Below are 15,769 nucleotides of genomic sequence, written 5' to 3'. Positions count from 1 at the left end.
CCAGAAAAAACCCAGGATCTGTTCAACATGTATGAGAAATATGCGAAAGAATGAGCCTGATGAGAGCAAATCCCAGACCTAACCTAGACCTAACATGAATTATTCTCTAAAATATTGATCGAAACCAGGTTTAATTGACTGTTTCAGTGTGGTCCCACATTACTACATGATCCAAACCTGAAATAACCCAGGATCCGTTCAACAAGTATGTGAAGAATGCGAAAGTATGAGTCTGATGAGGGCAAATCCTAGACCTATCCCAGACCTAACTTGCGTTATCCTCTAAAATATTTATCAAGACCAGGTTTAATTGAATGTTTCAGTGTGGTACCACATTACTGCGTGATCCAATCTAGAAAAAACCCAGGATCTAGCCATCAAGTATGAGAAATATGCGAAAGAATGAGCCTGATGAGAGCAAATCCCAGACCTAACCTAGACCTTAGTTGCGTTATCCTCTAAAATATTGAGCGAAACCAGGTTTAATGGACTGTTTCAGTGTGGTACCACACTGCTTCGTGATCCAAACCAGAAAAAACCCAGGATCTGTTCAACAAGTATGTGAAGAATGCGAAAGTATGAGTCTGATGAGTGAAAATCCCAGGCCTAACCTAGACCTAACATGCGTTATCCTCTAAAATATTGATCGAAACCTGGTTTAATCGACTGTTTCAGTGTGGTACCACATTACTATGTGATCCAAACCAGAAAATAACCCAGGATCTGTTCAAGGAGTATGTGAAGTATGCGAAAGTATGAGTCTGATGAGGTCAAATCCCAGACCCATCCCAGACCTAACTTGCGTTATCCTCTAAAATATTGATCGAAACCAGGTTTAATCGACTGTTTCAGTGCGGTACCACATTACTACGTGATCCAAACCAGAAAAAACCCAGGATCAGTTCAACAAGTATGTGAAGAATGCGAAAGTATGAGTCTGATGAGTGAGAATCCCAGGGCTAACATAGACCTAACATGCGTTATACTCTAAAATATTGATCGAAACCAGGTTTAATCGACTGTTTCAGTGTGGTACCACATTGCTACGTGATCCAAACCCGAAAAAACCCAGGATCTAGCCATCAAGTATGAGTAATATGCGAAAGAATGAGCCTGATGAGAGTAAATCCCGGACCTAAACTAGACCTAACATGAATTATTCTCTAAAATATTGATCGAAACCAGGTTTAATTGACTGTTTCAGTGTGGTCCCACATTACTACGTGATCCAAACCAGAAAAAACCCAGGATCCGTTCAACAAGTATGTGAAGAATGCGAAAGTATGAGTCTGATGAGGTCAAATCCCAGACCTATCCCAGACCTAACTTGCGTTATCCTCTAAAATATTGAACGAAACCAGGTTTAATCGACCGTTTCAGTGTGGTACCACATTACTACGTGATCCAAACCAGAAAAAACCCAGGATCCGTTGAACAAGTATGTGAAGAATGCGAAAGTATGAGTCTGATGAGTGAAAATCCCAGTCCTAACCTAGACCTAACATGCGCTATCCTCTAAAATATTGATAGAAACCTGGTTTAATCGACTGTTTCAGTGTGGTACCACATTACTACGTGATGCAAACCAGAAAATAACCCAGGATCTGTTCAAGGAGTATGTGAAGTGTGCGAAAGTATGAGTCTGATTAGGTCAAATCCCAGACCTATCCCAGACCTAACTTGCATTATCCTCTAAAATATTGAACGAAACCAGGTTTAATCGACTGTTTCAGTGTGGTACCACATTACTACGTGATGCAAACCAGAAAATAACCCAGGATCTGTTCAAGGAGTATGTGAAGTGTGCGAAAGTATGAGTCTGATGAGGTCAAATCCCAGACCTATCCCAGACCTAACTTGCGTTATCCTCTAAAATATTGATCGAAACCAGGTTTAATCGACTGTTTCAGTGCGGTACCTCACCACTACGTGATCCAAACCAGAAAACACCCAGGATCAGTTCAACAAGTATGTGAAGAATGCGAAAGTATGAGTCTGATGAGTGAGAATCCCAGGGCTAACATAGACCTAACATGCGTTATCCTCTAAAATATTGATCGAAACCAGGTTTAATCGACTGTTTCAGTGTGGTACCACATTACTACGTGATCCAAACCAGAAAAAACCCAGGATCAGTTCAACAAGTATGTGAAGAGTGCGAAAGTATGAGTCTGATGAGTGAAATTCCCAGGGCTAACCTAGACCTAACATGCGTTATCCTCTAAAATATTGATCGAAACCAGGTTTAATCGACTGTTTCAGTGTGGTACCACATATGTGATCCAAACCAGAAAATAACCCAGGATCTGTTCAACGAGTATGTGAAGTGTGCGAAAGTATGAGTCTGATGAGGTCAAATCCCAGACCTATCCCAGACCTAACTTGCGTTATCCTCTAAAATATTGATCGAAACCAGGTTAAATTGACCGTTTCAGTGTGGTCCCACATTACTACGTGATCCAAACCAGAAAAAACCCAGGATCCGTTCAACAAGTATGTGAAGAATGCGAAAGTATGAGTCTGATGAGGTCAAATCCCAGACCTATCCCAGACCTAACTTGCGTTATCCTCTAAAATATTGATCGAAACCTGGTTTAATCGACTGTTTCAGTGTGGTACCACATTACTATGTGATCCAAACCAGAAAATAACCCAGGATCTGTTCAAGGAGTATGTGAAGTGTGCGAAAGTATGAGTCTGATGAGGTCAAATCCGAGACCTATCCCAGACCTAACTTGCGTTATCCTCTAAAATATTGAACGAAACCAGGTTTAATCGACCGTTTCAGTGTGGTACCACATTACTACGTGATCCAAACCAGAAAAAACCCAGGATCCGTTCAACAAGTATGTGAAGAATGCGACAGTATGAGTCTGATGAGTGAAAATCCCAGTCCTAACCTAGACCTAACATGCGCTATCCTCTAAAATATTGATCGAAACCTGGTTTAATCGACTGTTTCAGTGTGGTACCACATTACTACGTGATGCAAACCAGAAAATTACCTAGGATCTGTTCAAGGAGTATGTGAAGTGTGCGAAAGTATGAGTCTGATGAGGTCAAATCCCAGACCTATCCCAGACCTAACTTGCGTTATCCTCTAAAATATTGATCGAAACCAGGTTTAATGGACTGTTTCAGTGTGGTACCACACTGCTTCGTGATCCAAACCAGAAAAAACCCAGGATCTGTTCAACAAGTATGTGAAGAATGCGAAAGTATGAGTCTGATGAGTGAAAATCCCAGGCCTAACCTAGACCTAACATGCGTTATCCTCAAAAATATTGATCGAAACCTGGTTTAATCGTCTGTTTCAGCGTGGTACCACATTACTACGTGATACAATCTAGAAACAGCCCAGGGTCTAGGCTTGAAGTATGAGAAATATGCGAAAGTATGTGCCTGATGAGGGCAAATCCTAGACCTAACCCAGGCCTAACATGCGTTATCCTCTAAAATATTTATCAAGACCAGGTTTAATTGATTGTTTCAGTGTGGTCCCACATTACTACGTGATCCAAACCAGAAAACACCCAGGATCAGTTCAACAAGTATGTGAAGAATGCGAAAGAATGAGCCTGATGAGAGCAAATCCCAGACCTAACCTAGACCTAACATGAATTATTCTCTAAAATATTGATCGAAACCAGGTTTAATTGACTGTTTCAGTGTGGTCCCACATTACTACATGATCCAAACCTGAAATAACCCAGGATCCGTTCAACAAGTATGTGAAGAATGCGAAAGTATGAGTCTGATGAGGGCAAATCCTAGACCTATCCCAGACCTAACTTGCGTTATCCTCTAAAATATTTATCAAGACCAGGTTTAATTGAATGTTTCAGTGTGGTACCACATTACTGCGTGATCCAAACTAGAAAAAACCCAGGATCTAGCCATCAAGTATGAGAAATATGCGAAAGAATGAGCCTGATGAGAGCAAATCCCAGACCTAACCTAGACCTTAGTTGCGTTATCCTCTAAAATATTGAGCGAAACCAGGTTTAATGGACTGTTTCAGTGTGGTACCACACTGCTTCGTGATCCAAACCAGAAAAACCCCAGGATCTGTTCAACAAGTATGTGAAGAATGCGAAAGTATGAGTCTGATGAGTGAAAATCCCAGGCCTAACCTAGACCTAACATGCGTTATCCTCTAAAATATTGATCGAAACCTGGTTTAATCGACTGTTTCAGTGTGGTACCACATTACTATGTGATCCAAACCAGAAAATAACCCAGGATCTGTTCAAGGAGTATGTGAAGTGTGCGAAAGTATGAGTCTGATGAGGTCAAATCCCAGACCTATCCCATACCTAACTTGCGTTATCCTCTAAAATATTGATCGAAACCAGGTTTAATCGACTGTTTCAGTGCGGTACCACATTACTACGTGATCCAAACCAGAAAAAACCCAGGATCAGTTCAACAAGTATGTGAAGAGTGCGAAAGTATGAGTCTGATGAGTGAAATTCCCAGGGCAAACCTAGACCTAACATGCGTTATCCTCTAAAATATTGATCGAAACCAGGTTTAATCGACTGTTTCAGTGCGGTACCTCATCACTACGTGCTCCAAACCAGAAAACACCCAGGATCAGTTCAACAAGTATGTGAAGAATGCGAAAGTATGAGTCTGATGAGTGAGAATCCCAGGGCTAACATAGACCTAACATGCGTTATCCTCTAAAATATTGATCGAAACCAGGTTTAATCGACTGTTTCAGTGCGGTACCTCATCACTACGTGATCCAAACCAGAAAACACCCAGGATCAGTTCAACAAGTATGTGAAGAATGCGAAAGTATGAGTCTGATGAGTGAGAATCCCAGGGCTAACATAGACCTAACATGCGTTATCCTCTAAAATATTGATCGAAACCAGGTTTAATCGACTGTTTCAGTGTGGTACCACATTACTACGTGATCCAAACCAGAAAAAACCCAGGATCAGTTCAACAAGTATGTGAAGAGTGCGAAAGTATGAGTCTGATGAGTGAAATTCCCAGGGCTAACCTAGACCTAACATGCGTTATCCTCTAAAATATTGATCGAAACCAGGTTTAATCGACTGTTTCAGTGCGGTACCTCATCACTACGTGATCCAAACCAGAAAACACCCAGGATCAGTTCAACAAGTATGTGAAGAATGCGAAAGTATGAGTCTGATGAGTGAGAATCCCAGGGCTAACATAGACCTAACATGCGTTATCCTCTAAAATATTGATCGAAACCAGGTTTAATCGACTGTTTCAGTGTGGTACCACATTACTACGTGATCCAAACCAGAAAAAACCCAGGATCAGTTCAACAAGTATGTGAAGAGTGCGAAAGTATGAGTCTGATGAGGTCAAATCCCAGACCTATCCCAGACCTAACTTGCGTTATCCTCTAAAATATTGATCGAAACCAGGTTAAATGGACCGTTTCAGTGTGGTCCCACATTACTACGTGATCCAAACCAGAAAAAACCCAGGATCCGTTCAACAAGTATGTGAAGAATGCGAAAGTATGAGTCTGATGAGGTCAAATCCCAGACCTATCCCAGACCTAACTTGCGTTATCCTCTAAAATATTGATCGAAACCTGGTTTAATCGACTGTTTCAGTGTGGTACCACATTACTATGTGATCCAAACCAGAAAATAACCCAGGATCTGTTCAAGGAGTATGTGAAGTGTGCGAAAGTATGAGTCTGATGAGGTCAAATCCCAGACCTATCCCAGACCTAACTTGCGTTATCCTCTAAAATATTGAACGAAACCAGGTTTAATCGACCGTTTCAGTGTGGTACCACATTACTACGTGATCCAAACCAGAAAAAACCCAGGATCCGTTCAACAAGTATGTGAAGAATGCGACAGTATGAGTCTGATGAGTGAAAATCCCAGTCCTAACCTAGACCTAACATGCGCTATCCTCTAAAATATTGATCGAAACCTGGTTTAATCGACTGTTTCAGTGTGGTACCACATTACTACGTGATGCAAACCAGAAAATAACCCAGGATCTGTTCAAGGAGTATGTGAAGTGTGCGAAAGTATGAGTCTGATGAGGTCAAATCCCAGACCTATCCCAGACCTAACTTGCGTTATCCTCTAAAATATTGATCGAAACCAGGTTTAATGGACCGTTTCAGTGTGGTACCACACTGCTTCGTGATCCAAACCAGAAAAAACCCAGGATCTGTTCAACAAGTATGTGAAGAATGCGAAAGTATGAGTCTGATGAGTGAAAATCCCAGGCCTAACCTAGACCTAACATGCGTTATCCTCAAAAATATTGATCGAAACCTGGTTTAATCGTCTGTTTCAGCGTGGTACCACATTACTACGTGATACAATCTAGAAACAGCCCAGGGTCTAGCCTTGAAGTATGAGAAATATGCGAAAGTATGAGCCTGATGAGGGCAAATCCTAGACCTAACCCAGGCCTAACATGCGTTATCCTCTAAAATATTTATCAAGACCAGGTTTAATTGATTGTTTCAGTGTGGTCCCACATTACTACGTGATCCAAACCTGAAATAACCCAGGATCCGTTCAACAAGTATGTGAAGAATGCGAAAGTATGAGTCTGATGAGGGCAAATCCTAGACCTATCCCAGACCTAACTTGCGTTATCCTCTAAAATATTTATCAAGACCAGGTTTAATTGAATGTTTCAGTGTGGTACCACATTACTGCGTGATCCAAACTAGAAAAAACCCAGGATCTAGCCATCAAGTATGAGAAATATGCGACAGAATGAGCCTGATGAGAGCAAATCCCAGACCTAACCTAGACCTTAGTTGCGTTATCCTCTAAAATATTGAGCGAAACCAGGTTTAATGGACTGTTTCAGTGTGGTACCACACTGCTTCGTGATCCAAACCAGAAAAAACCCAGGATCTGTTCAACAAGTATGTGAAGAATGCGAAAGTATGAGTCTGATGAGGGCAAATCCTAGACCTATCCCAGACCTAACTTGCGTTATCCTCTAAAATATTGATTGAAACCAGGTTTAATCGACTGTTTCAGTGCGGTACCACATTGCTACGTGATCCAAACCAGAAAAAACCCAGGATCAGTTCAACAAGTATGTGAAGAATGCGAAAGTATGAGTCTGATGAGTGAGAATCCCAGGGCTAACATAGACCTAACATGCGTTATGCTCTAAAATATTGATCGAAACCAGGTTTAATTGACTGTTTCAGTGTGGTCCCACATTACTACGTGATCCAAACCAGAAAAAACCCAGGATCCGTTCAACAAGTATGTGAAGAATGCGAAAGTATGAGTCTGATGAGGTCAAATCCCAGACCTATCCCAGACCTAACTTGCGTTATCCTCTAAAATATTGAACGAAACCAGGTTTAATCGACCGTTTCAGTGTGGTACCACATTACTACGTGATCCAAACCAGAAAAAACCCAGGATCCGTTCAACAAGTATGTGAAGAATGCGAAAGTATGAGTCTGATGAGTGAAAATCCCAGTCCTATCCTAGACCTAACATGCGCTATCCTCTAAAATATTGATAGAAACCTGGTTTAATCGACTGTTTCAGTGTGGTACCACATTACTACGTGATGCAAACCAGAAAATAACCCAGGATCTGTTCAAGGAGTATGTGAAGTGTGCGAAAGTATGAGTCTGATTAGGTCAAATCCCAGACCTATCCCAGACCTAACTTGCGTTATCCTCTAAAATATTGAACGAAACCAGGTTTAATCGACCGTTTCAGTGTGGTACCACATTACTATGTGATCCAAACCACAAAATAACCCAGGATCTGTTCAACGAGTATGTGAAGTGTGCGAAAGTATGAGTCTGATGAGGTCAAATCCCAGACCAATCCCAGACTTAACATGCGTTATCCTCTAAAATATTGATCGAAACCAGGTTTAATCGACTGTTTCAGTGTGGTACCACATTACTACGTGATGCAAACCAGAAAATAACCCAGGATCTGTTCAAGGAGTATGTGAAGTGTGCGAAAGTATGAGTCTGATGAGGTCAAATCCCAGACCTATCCCAGACCTAACTTGCGTTATCCTCTAAAATATTGATCGAAACCAGGTTTAATCGACTGTTTCAGTGCGGTACCTCATCACTACGTGATCCAAACCAGAAAACACCCAGGATCAGTTCAACAAGTATGTGAAGAATGCGAAAGTATGAGTCTGATGAGTGAGAATCCCAGGGCTAACATAGACCTAACATGCGTTATCCTCTAAAATATTGATCGAAACCAGGTTTAATCGACTGTTTCAGTGTGGTACCACATTACTACGTGATCCAAACCAGAAAAAACCCAGGATCCGTTCAACAAGTATGTGAAGAATGCGAAAGTATGAGTCTGATGAGGTCAAATCCCAGACCTATCCCAGACCTAACTTGCGTTATCCTCTAAAATATTGATCGAAACCTGGTTTAATCGACTGTTTCAGTGTGGTACCACATTACTACGTGATGCAAACCAGAAAATAACCCAGGATCTGTTCAAGGAGTATGTGAAGTGTGCGAAAGTATGAGTCTGATGAGGTCAAATCCCAGACCTATCCCAGACCTAACTTGCGTTATCCTCTAAAATATTGATCGAAACCAGGTTTAATCGACTGTTTCAGTGCGGTACCTCATTACTACGTGATCCAAAGCAAAGAAAACCCTCGATCATGTCAACATGCATGTTAAAACTGCGAAAGTATGACCCTGATGAGTGAAAATCCCAGACGTAACCTAGACCTAACATGCGTTATCCTCTAAAATATTGATCCAAACCAGGTTTAATGGACTGTTTCAGTGTGGTACCACACTACTACGTGATCCAAACCAGAAAAAACCCAGGATCTGTTCAACAAGTATGTGAAAAACGCGAAAGTATGAGCCTGATGAGGGCAAATCCCAGACATATCCCAGACCTAACTTGTGTTGTCCTCTAAGATATTGATGGAAACCAGGTTTAATTGACTGTTTCAGTGCTGTACTTCATTACTACGTGATGCAATCCAGAAAAAGCCCAGGATCTAGCCATCAAGTATGAGAAATATGCGGAAGAATGAGCCTGATGAGTGAAAATCCCAGGCCTAACCTAGACCTAACATGCGTTATCCTCAAAAATATTGATCGAAACCTGGTTTAATCGTCTGTTTCAGCGTGGTACCACATTACTACGTGATACAATCTAGAAACAGCCCAGGGTCTAGGCTTGAAGTATGAGAAATATGCGAAAGTATGTGCCTGATGAGGGCAAATCCTAGACCTAACCCAGGCCTAACATGCGTTATCCTCTAAAATATTTATCAAGACCAGGTTTAATTGACTGTTTCAGTGTGGTCCCACATTACTACGTGATCAAACCAGAAAAAACCCAGGATCTGTTCAACATGTATGAGAAATATGCGAAAGAATGAGCCTGATGAGAGCAAATCCCAGACCTAACCTAGACCTAACATGAATTATTCTCTAAAATATTGATCGAAACCAGGTTTAATTGACTGTTTCAGTGTGGTCCCACATTACTACATGATCCAAACCTGAAATAACCCAGGATCCGTTCAACAAGTATGTGAAGAATGCGAAAGTATGAGTCTGATGAGGGCAAATCCTAGACCTATCCCAGACCTAACTTGCGTTATCCTCTAAAATATTTATCAAGACCAGGTTTAATTGAATGTTTCAGTGTGGTACCACATTACTGCGTGATCCAAACTAGAAAAAACCCAGGATCTAGCCATCAAGTATGAGAAATATGCGAAAGAATGAGCCTGATGAGAGCAAATCCCAGACCTAACCTAGACCTTAGTTGCGTTATCCTCTAAAATATTGAGCGAAACCAGGTTTAATGGACTGTTTCAGTGTGGTACCACAGTGCTTCGTGATCCAAACCAGAAAAAACCCAGGATCTGTTCAACAAGTATGTGAAGAATGCGAAAGTATGAGTCTGATGAGTGAAAATCCCAGGCCTAACCTAGACCTAACATGCGTTATCCTCTAAAATATTGATCGAAACCTGGTTTAATCGACTGTTTCAGTGTGGTACCACATTACTATGTGATCCAAACCAGAAAATAACCCAGGATCTGTTCAAGGAGTATGTGAAGTGTGCGAAAGTATGAGTCTGATGAGGTCAAATCCCAGACCTATCCCATACCTAACTTGCGTTATCCTCTAAAATATTGATCGAAACCAGGTTTAATCGACTGTTTCAGTGCGGTACCACATTACTACGTGATCCAAACCAGAAAAAACCCAGGATCAGTTCAACAAGTATGTGAAGAGTGCGAAAGTATGAGTCTGATGAGTGAAATTCCCAGGGCTAACCTAGACCTAACATGCGTTATCCTCTAAAATATTGATCGAAACCAGGTTTAATCGACTGTTTCAGTGCGGTACCTCATCACTACGTGATCCAAACCAGAAAACACCCAGGATCAGTTCAACAAGTATGTGAAGAATGCGAAAGTATGAGTCTGATGAGTGAGAATCCCAGGGCTAACATAGACCTAACATGCGTTATCCTCTAAAATATTGATCGAAACCAGGTTTAATCGACTGTTTCAGTGCGGTACCTCATCACTACGTGATCCAAACCAGAAAACACCCAGGATCAGTTCAACAAGTATGTGAAGAATGCGAAAGTATGAGTCTGATGAGTGAGAATCCCAGGGCTAACATAGACCTAACATGCGTTATCCTCTAAAATATTGATCGAAACCAGGTTTAATCGACTGTTTCAGTGTGGTACCACATTACTACGTGATCCAAACCAGAAAAAACCCAGGATCAGTTCAACAAGTATGTGAAGAGTGCGAAAGTATGAGTCTGATGAGTGAAATTCCCAGGGCTAACCTAGACCTAACATGCGTTATCCTCTAAAATATTGATCGAAACCAGGTTTAATCGACTGTTTCAGTGCGGTACCTCATCACTACGTGATCCAAACCAGAAAACACCCAGGATCAGTTCAACAAGTATGTGAAGAATGCGAAAGTATGAGTCTGATGAGTGAGAATCCCAGGGCTAACATAGACCTAACATGCGTTATCCTCTAAAATATTGATCGAAACCAGGTTTAATCGACTGTTTCAGTGTGGTACCACATTACTACGTGATCCAAACCAGAAAAAACCCAGGATCAGTTCAACAAGTATGTGAAGAGTGCGAAAGTATGAGTCTGATGAGTGAAATTCCCAGGGCTAACCTAGACCTAACATGCGTTATCCTCTAAAATATTGATCGAAACCAGGTTTAATCGACTGTTTCAGTGTGGTACCACATTACTATGTGATCCAAACCAGAAAATAACCCAGGATCTGTTCAACGAGTATGTGAAGTGTGCGAAAGTATGAGTCTGATGAGGTCAAATCCCAGACCTATCCCAGACCTAACTTGCGTTATCCTCTAAAATATTGATCGAAACCAGGTTAAATTGACCGTTTCAGTGTGGTCCCACATTACTACGTGATCCAAACCAGAAAAAACCCAGGATCCGTTCAACAAGTATGTGAAGAATGCGAAAGTATGAGTCTGATGAGGTCAAATCCCAGACCTATCCCAGACCTAACTTGCGTTATCCTCTAAAATATTGATCGAAACCTGGTTTAATCGACTGTTTCAGTGTGGTACCACATTACTATGTGATCCAAACCAGAAAATAACCCAGGATCTGTTCAAGGAGTATGTGAAGTGTGCGAAAGTATGAGTATGATGAGGTCAAATCCCAGACCTATCCCAGACCTAACTTGCGTTATCCTCTAAAATATTGAACGAAACCAGGTTTAATCGACCGTTTCAGTGTGGTACCACATTACTACGTGATCCAAACCAGAAAAAACCCAGGATCCGTTCAACAAGTATGTGAAGAATGCGACAGTATGAGTCTGATGAGTGAAAATCCCAGTCCTAACCTAGACCTAACATGCGCTATCCTCTAAAATATTGATCGAAACCTGGTTTAATCGACTGTTTCAGTGTGGTACCACATTACTACGTGATGCAAAGCAGAAAATAACCCAGGATCTGTTCAAGGAGTATGTGAAGTGTGCGAAAGTATGAGTCTGATGAGGTCAAATCCCAGACCTATCCCAGACCTAACTTGCGTTATCCTCTAAAATATTGATCGAAACCAGGTTTAATGGACCGTTTCAGTGTGGTACCACACTGCTTCGTGATCCAAACCAGAAAAAACCCAGGATCTGTTCAACAAGTATGTGAAGAATGCGAAAGTATGAGTCTGATGAGTGAAAATCCCAGGCCTAACCTAGACCTAACATGCGTTATCCTCAAAAATATTGATCGAAACCTGGTTTAATCGTCTGTTTCAGCGTGGTACCACATTACTACGTGATACAATCTAGAAACAGCCCAGGGTCTAGCCTTGAAGTATGAGAAATATGCGAAAGTATGAGCCTGATGAGGGCAAATCCTAGACCTAACCCAGGCCTAACATGCGTTATCCTCTAAAATATTTATCAAGACCAGGTTTAATTGATTGTTTCAGTGTGGTCCCACATTACTACGTGATCCAAACCAGAAAAAACCCAGGATCTGTTCAACATGTATGAGAAATATGCGAAAGAATGAGCCTGATGAGAGCAAATCCCAGACCTAACCTAGACCTAACATGAATTATTCTCTAAAATATTGATCGAAACCAGGTTTAATTGACTGTTTCAGTGTGGTCCCACATTACTACATGATCCAAACCTGAAATAACCCAGGATCCGTTCAACAAGTATGTGAAGAATGCGAAAGTATGAGTCTGATGAGGGCAAATCCTAGACCTATCCCAGACCTAACTTGCGTTATCCTCTAAAATATTTATCAAGACCAGGTTTAATTGAATGTTTCAGTGTGATACCACATTACTGCGTGATCCAAACTAGAAAAAACCCAGGATCTAGCCATCAAGTATGAGAAATATGCGACAGAATGAGCCTGATGAGAGCAAATCCCAGACCTAACCTAGACCTTAGTTGCGTTATCCTCTAAAATATTGAGCGAAACCAGGTTTAATGGACTGTTTCAGTGTGGTACCACACTGCTTCGTGATCCAAACCAGAAAAAACCCAGGATCTGTTCAACAAGTATGTGAAGAATGCGAAAGTATGAGTCTGATGAGGGCAAATCCTAGACCTATCCCAGACCTAACTTGCGTTATCCTCTAAAATATTGATTGAAACCAGGTTTAATCGACTGTTTCAGTGCGGTACCACATTACTACGTGATCCAAACCAGAAAAAACCCAGGATCAGTTCAACAAGTATGTGAAGAATGCGAAAGTATGAGTCTGATGAGTGAGAATCCCAGGGCTAACATAGACCTAACATGCGTTATGCTCTAAAATATTGATCGAAACCAGGTTTAATTGACTGTTTCAGTGTGGTCCCACATTACTACGTGATCCAAACCAGAAAAAACCCAGGATCCGTTCAACAAGTATGTGAAGAATGCGAAAGTATGAGTCTGATGAGGTCAAATCCCAGACCTATCCCAGACCTAACTTGCGTTATCCTCTAAAATATTGAACGAAACCAGGTTTAATCGACCGTTTCAGTGTGGTACCACATTACTACGTGATCCAAACCAGAAAAAACCCAGGATCCGTTCAACAAGTATGTGAAGAATGCGAAAGTATGAGTCTGATGAGTGAAAATCCCAGTCCTATCCTAGACCTAACATGCGCTATCCTCTAAAATATTGATAGAAACCTGGTTTAATCGACTGTTTCAGTGTGGTACCACATTACTACGTGATGCAAACCAGAAAATAACCCAGGATCTATTCAAGGAGTATGTGAAGTGTGCGAAAGTATGAGTCTGATTAGGTCAAATCCCAGACCTATCCCAGACCTAACTTGCGTTATCCTCTAAAATATTGAACGAAACCAGGTTTAATCGACCGTTTCAGTGTGGTACCACATTACTATGTGATCCAAACCACAAAATAACCCAGGATCTGTTCAACGAGTATGTGAAGTGTGCGAAAGTATGAGTCTGATGAGGTCAAATCCCAGACCAATCCCAGACTTAACATGCGTTATCCTCTAAAATATTGATCGAAACCAGGTTTAATCGACTGTTTCAGTGTGGTACCACATTACTACGTGATGCAAACCAGAAAATAACCCAGGATCTGTTCAAGGAGTATGTGAAGTGTGCGAAAGTATGAGTCTGATGAGGTCAAATCCCAGACCTATCCCAGACCTAACTTGCGTTATCCTCTAAAATATTGATCGAAACCAGGTTTAATCGACTGTTTCAGTGCGGTACCTCATCACTACGTGATCCAAACCAGAAAACACCCAGGATCAGTTCAACAAGTATGTGAAGAATGCGAAAGTATGAGTCGGATGAGTGAGAATCCCAGGGCTAACATAGACCTAACATGCGTTATCCTCTAAAATATTGATCGAAACCAGGTTTAATCGACTGTTTCAGTGTGGTACCACATTACTACGTGATCCAAACCAGAAAAAACCCAGGATCCGTTCAACAAGTATGTGAAGAATGCGAAAGTATGAGTCTGATGAGGTCAAATCCCAGACCTATCCCAGACCTAACTTGCGTTATCCTCTAAAATATTGATCGAAACCTGGTTTAATCGACTGTTTCAGTGTGGTACCACATTACTATGTGATCCAAACCAGAAAATAACCCAGGATCTGTTCAAGGAGTATGTGAAGTGTGCGAAAGTATGAGTCTGATGAGGTCAAATCCCAGACCTATCCCAGACCTAACTTGCGTTATCCTCTAAAATATTGAACGAAACCAGGTTTAATCGACCGTTTCAGTGTGGTACCACATTACTACGTGATCCAAACCAGAAAAAACCCAGGATCCGTTCAACAAGTATGTGAAGAATGCGACAGTATGAGTCTGATGAGTGAAAATCCCAGTCCTAACCTAGACCTAACATGCGCTATCCTCTAAAATATTGATCGAAACCTGGTTTAATCGACTGTTTCAGTGTGGTACCACATTACTACGTGATGCAAACCAGAAAATAACCCAGGATCTGTTCAAGGAGTATGTGAAGTGTGCGAAAGTATGAGTCTGATGAGGTCAAATCCCAGACCTATCCCAGACCTAACTTGCGTTATCCTCTAAAATATTGATCGAAACCAGGTTTAATCGACTGTTTCAGTGCGGTACCTCATTACTACGTGATCCAAAGCAAAGAAAACCCTCGATCATGTCAACATGCATGTTAAAACTGCGAAAGTATGACCCTGATGAGTGAAAATCCCAGACGTAACCTAGACCTAACATGCGTTATCCTCTAAAATATTGATCCAAACCAGGTTTAATGGACTGTTTCAGTGTGGTACCACACTACTACGTGATCCAAACCAGAAAAAACCCAGGATCTGTTCAACAAGTATGTGAAAAACGCGAAAGTATGAGCCTGATGAGGGCAAATCCCAGACATATCCCAGACCTAACTTGTGTTGTCCTCTAAGATATTGATGGAAACCAGGTTTAATTGACTGTTTCAGTGCTGTACTTCATTACTACGTGATGCAATCCAGAAAAAGCCCAGGATCTAGCCATCAAGTATGAGAAATATGCGAAAGAATGAGCCTGATGAGAGTAAATCCCAGACCTAACCTAGACCTAACATGAATTATTCTCTAAAATATTGATCGAAACCAGGTTTAATTGACTGTTTCAGTGTGGTCCCACATTACTTCGTGATCCAAACCAGGAAAAACCCAGGATCCGTTCAACAAGTATGTGAAGAATGCGAAAGTATGAGTCTGATGGAGCTCAGAGGGCGGAACGCCCGTCT

Source organism: Colletes latitarsis, unplaced genomic scaffold (assembly GCF_051014445.1).
Source record: "Colletes latitarsis isolate SP2378_abdomen unplaced genomic scaffold, iyColLati1 scaffold0007, whole genome shotgun sequence".
In the NCBI taxonomy this organism is placed as follows: domain Eukaryota; kingdom Metazoa; phylum Arthropoda; class Insecta; order Hymenoptera; family Colletidae; genus Colletes; species Colletes latitarsis.
This window is presented reverse-complemented; position numbering follows the sequence as displayed.